Below are 5,890 nucleotides of genomic sequence, written 5' to 3'. Positions count from 1 at the left end.
GCTGAGTGGGCGGGGTCGGCATTAAAGAGACATTACACATCTTTCTTCAACACGCATTTAGTTTACTTTTACCAAATTAGATAGAAGACGGCCTGGGTTAAAAAGGAAACATTTTCGCATTGTTGCACAGTTATAAAAACAGACTGTATCCTGCATTTCCTGAATCTCCCCACTGTGGTGCGTTAAAAAGGAGAAGGACATTTCTGTCCCATGGACTGTCCTTCAATAAGCTGATCCTGCACCAGTTTAAATGAATACTTAGATATAAACTTACCTGACTTAATATGTCAACATCTGCAGACGTTACCATTATATTATTATTGGAATGCTTTTAAGAAAGATCAAAGCTGTAATAATATTCTGTACCCAAATTAGTCAAAGACATTGCTGTAATTTTTCTGTTGTACTTAAATACTTAAATTTACACATATTTCTGATTTGCTATTAATATTTGTTTTTAGTTAGTTTTTATCATATATGCAGAGAGAGGTGTTAAATAAGGCAAAATTTACATCTATAGTTGTATTTAAAGCAGAACTGCTAACGTTTCCAAGAGTGTTTCTGGAAAAATCTTATTTTTTTCTTAGAACTATCATGTTGTGACCCTTAAACTCAACTATTCTAACATTTGTAAAATGTTGCTGTAGTTGGACACAGACCTGCTCTCATATTAACTTACTTGACAAATGGCATCCACTTTTTTATATAGGTGCGCATCCTTTTGACTTGCTTCAGAGGGCACGCTCATTATTTACACCAGCATGCTCCAAGCTGACCACTTAAACGGTGCGAAGTGAAACCTTGCTATGCTGCTGGCAGATTGGGATCTCCGTGACTCCTCTCAAGGGTTTAATTTACATTGGAGACGGAAGGAAACCAAGGTAAGTATTTGCTGCATGTGCTTTTGTAGATGTTGGATGGTTTGTTTGTGCTTGGCAAATGTCAGCAAGCTGAGTAAGCAGCCCTTGTTGGCTATTGCTCACATCATTTTATGATTTTTTTTTACTGCTCTCTTTGTAGCTTGAATCATTTTCAGGTTGTTTGTATTATGAATGTATATCATTTCTTACGGTTGTCCTTAGGATCGTTTCATAGTTGATAAAGTGCCTGCCTAAATCTGCACCACCTCTTTTGGAAGTGCATCATTTTATGGGATCATATTTTTGCAGAAAAATCTACAAAAACATTGTGCGGTTTTAGGTTGTAACAAAATTCAGAAACTTATTATTTTACACAACAAATTGTTGCATACTTCCACACATAAGTAGTACTAATTATTACTCTCTGTTTAATTAAGTATTAATGCTGAACCAGAGCATCTGAAAAACAAACTGCTTTGTCTCACACTCACTCTGACCTCATGAAATTGACCTGCAGTTCTAATGTAACTTATTTTGGGGCTCACATGCAGTGGAGCAACCAAAAACTGTGACATCTTTTTAATCAAGTAAGAATGATAAGGTATTTAGCAAAAACGCAATTCAAGTACTAAGTAACTGACCAATTTCTCTACTGACTGATTGTGCTGTATTGTACTGCATGAAACTGGAATGAATAGACTTAACTTGAACTGAATTTACGACATAAAAAACTTTCCATTATATGTAAATGACATGTTTGTAAAATGCCTTGAAGTTATATTTGTTGTGATTTGATGTTTCTGATACTTTTACCATTTGATTGATCTAAACAAAACGTCTGAAGTTTTGATTCACCATGAAATGTGGTCTGTCTGGAGCTTTGTCGTTACCTATTTGTTTTTTTACACGACCCAAAATGCATAGACTCCTTTCATTTACCTAGAATTTGTTTGTCATTTTCAATTGTCCTAATTTGTTCTTGTGTAAAATGTAAGGTTGGTAACTAATTTTGCTGTATCCTGCATTACAATCCATGAATGTTTTTAGTGAATTGTGCATCCCATAATGGATCTATTGATGGAAATAATAAGACAGCAGAGTAAATTATAGATCAATGCCATTCTGATTCAGAATTATATTTTACTTTTCTGGTCTTCTAAGAAAAAAAAGGAAAAACATTTCAGGATGTTACCAAAAACACTAACAGTTGGTTCAAGGCTGCAGTGCATTACTGAAACCTTAAAGGAGATTGATAAAACATAATATTCAAGTGGGAAAAAGTGAAAGAAACTTTAGAATTACCATCATTGGCAAACACTTAAACGAATAAAGGAAAATCAGCAGTAATTTGGGGTTCTGGGAGATTGTCTTTGTTCGTAGTAAAAGTTAAAAAGGCAGCCTAGACAGCTTAATGACTGGACTCTGAAGAAGTGCACTGGGTCATTTGGTCTGATGAGTCCAGATGTTCTCTGCTGCATCACGATGGGTACTGCCAGTCCCCAAACTCATGGAAGCAGTGTTATGATCCCAGCTATTTTATATTATTCTATATTATTTTGCTTGGCTTTGTTTTCTTTACTGAGCGTCAGTATGAGCACTTCTCTGCCTTCTTCAGTGAGCACACTACCCTCTGGACAAAGCATGCAACACTGAGAGGATAATGTTTTTTTGATTTCCCCAGTGCTTTTAACACAATTCAGCGTTCACTACCACTATGTGAGAAACTCCAGAAAATAAAGGTAGTTGCCCCCACAACTGCTTGGATTATTGACTAACTGACAGACAGATCACAGTTCGTAAGAAAGAAGAGTTGTGTTTGAGGAGGTGGTTGGCAGAACGGCTGCACCGCAGGGAACCTGAAACTCAGCACTTCTCTTTACCCTCTACAACTCAAACTTTCAGGTGAACTCTTAGTTCTGTCATCAGCACAAATAAGAGCTTTAATTTCTGCAAAAATACTTGTGACCAGTGTGTAAATAATCTAGATAGTGAAAAGAGATTGGACTTTACCTGCAAAGATCACAGTGTTTTGCAGGTGTATTCATGGCTTTTTCAATACATTTTGTCTGGTGTTTTTTAAGTCAAAGGAAAATGATTTTGCAAATCAAACCTTGCTTGTTCTTTGTGAAACCAATTTTACTGTAATTTCATCTACAAGTCTCATTTTGTATGTCCTTAGCAGCTTTGCTCATCTAGAAAGTGAAACTGTTAACATTTTTTGCGTTTTGAAATTTTTAAAGCTCAGTTGTAATATACCAAGAAGGTCTGTCCTCTTCTATTTTTAAGTTTTGCCTCAGGTTCTGTGTTGGATTCAGGTCTGGAGACTTTGACTAGACCAATTTAATTCATTTAAATAACTTGACTGTAGTTCTGACTGAATGTTTAGGGTTGTTGTCCTTCTGGAAGATAAACCTCTGACCCTCTAAAAGGTTTTCATCCAGTATTGCCCTAAATTTAGCTTCACTCTCCTTCCTATTAACTCTGACCAGCTTCTGTGTCACTGCTGATTAAAAGTCCCCCAAAGCATGATGCTTATACCACCACATGTTGCCATAGGGATGTTTTTCAAGATGATGTGCAGTGTTACTTCCTCACATAAAGCAGACCAGCACACCTTCATGATTGTTCACCCCAGCAGGAAAGGTCTGGAAAGGAATAACTATGCTTTCTACAGAAAAGAAGAGGACATTTCACATCTCAGCTTGTGATAGATGGTGTATTTGTCCTTTCAGTCATATATTGGTGCTATAACATCAAAGCTTGAGACAAGAAGAAACTTAAACTGAGAGAAATGACGTGTTGGAGACGGTGTTTGAGGCCTTACAGCTTTGAGAAAAAATAGTTGCAGATGTTCAGCTTGATACACTGCAGTACACACCCTTTAAAGCATACTGATTAAACAATGAAGTGGCTTCACTGTGAGCCTTTTTTCTGCAACAAGATCCAAAGTACAAAAGGTCATTCCTGCCCACTGATACAACGCTTTACAGCGACTATATCTGCTGCTATAACTCTAGATAAAACCAATGACATGCTTTTCCATATGCTCTGATTGTTTGCTTTTTCTTTCATAAATTAGTAAATACCACATTCTGTTAATATCCATCCATCCATCCATCCATCCATTGTCTGTTCACCCTTGTCCCTAATGGGGTCGGGAGGGTTGCTGGTGCCTATCTCCAGCTACGTTCCAGGCGGGAGGCGGGGTACACCCTGGACAGGTCGCCAGTCTGTCGCAGGGCAACACAAAGACATACAGGACAAACAACCATTCACACACACACACACCTAGGGAGAATTTAGATAGACCAATTAACCTAACAGTCATGTTTTTGGACTGTGGGAGGAAGCCGGAGTACCCGGAGAGAACCCACGCATGCACAGGGAGAACATGCAAACTCCATGCAGAAAGACCCCGGCCGGGAATCGAACCCAGGACCTTCTTGCTGCAAGGCAACAGTGCTACCAACTGCGCCACTGTGCAGCCCGTATTCTGTTAACATCAGAGGAAAAATCATTTCCCATCTGGGATTGATAAAACATTCTTTTCATGTCCATTTAGATGTAACTCATTTGTCATTTCAGGGCCACGTGTTTCTGGCTCTGAAAGGGCAAAAGAGTCATTTCTTATTAGTATTTTCAATAAAATGGTAGCCTACAATTTCATTACAGCATAGCTGATGAAGAGTGGATGCTTTTGACTGAGTAAATTGCTATAGCTGACCAATAAAATAACTCAAATGGTTGTAGGGAGCAACACTTAGCAGGAAGTATTTGAACACACATAAGCAACTAGATCTTTACAGTCAGGAGGTTATTATCAGATTTAAATACTATGGTTGTATTTAAATAATATGGTTGTACACATATTTACAGGTTTTCAGTTGTTACTTGAGTCACTGCAAAGAAGGGTTATTCTGGGTTTTGAGGGAAATAACGATGGTCTTTAATGATAATTGGAGAATGGTGGAAGAAATGATAGAAATTATAAAGTCCATCCTTTATAAATAATTAAAATATAATGGCGTGCTGCTTTTTTGTCAACCCTCTTGATACAAAAGAAAACTAATATTTTTAAGAAAATAGCTGAATACTATTTAGTCGTTAGTCGATGCATAAGCTCAATCAACTTTAGATGAACTCATTCATGATAACTTGCATCCCTACTGCTGACAACTGAAATCCACAAAACAGGGGATCCAGTTCAGGTCTCTAGTGATTGCCTGATTTAAAATCCCCATGAAATAATGGAAGGAGTGGAGAGCGCCACCCACAGGCTGGTACGCAACAGTTGGTTACCATGGAAACTGATTGTACCATAGTGAACAGACATTTTTACTGACTTAGTTTAACTGAATACTGTGAGACCTGCTTCTTAGACGTCAACAGACAGACAGGTACTGCTCTCCCAAGTCCTTGCACTCTATTTAGTTATCAATGTTTTTGTCTTACAATACATAAAAAGCTGAGGCCAAACAATTATCTTTCCTTCCCTTCTACGCAGAATCAAGCAGGAAAATGTGTTTATTCTCCCTCATACTCAGTATCGATGGAGACAAATAAAAAAGGTCAAACCTTGATGATGTGGATTTTTCAGAAAGTTTCCTTTGGGGAACAATTTTGGCATAAAGTTATTAGTTATTTGTCGAGTCACTTGAGCATATATCACAAATTTCTTTCCATTAGTCCTTATTTTTCATCTGCTTCAATTTAGCTCCCAGTAGGAGGCAGCTGATTGTGACAGAGAGAAGGAAACAGGCTGAGGTGAAAAGTTTGGCTTACTCTCCAAATGATACCATATGGTACTGCCTTGACATTACATATTTCATGCTGGGATTTTCTTTCAAGTTCCAGGAATAACATATCCTGGCAGATGAGGCAAAATGTCCCTTAGAACAAAAAAAAAACTTGATAGAATTGGATTCTCTGATTTTGTACCAAACAAGAACAAAGCCTGAGCCATGGTGGGGAAACTAACAATATAGTCTAACCTTGAGACGTGGACGCTAACAGCATGCACCCTCTTACAT

Source organism: Xiphophorus couchianus, chromosome 23, assembly GCF_001444195.1.
Source record: "Xiphophorus couchianus chromosome 23, X_couchianus-1.0, whole genome shotgun sequence".
In the NCBI taxonomy this organism is placed as follows: Eukaryota; Metazoa; Chordata; class Actinopteri; order Cyprinodontiformes; family Poeciliidae; genus Xiphophorus; species Xiphophorus couchianus.
Note: the sequence above shows the minus strand (reverse complement) of the source record.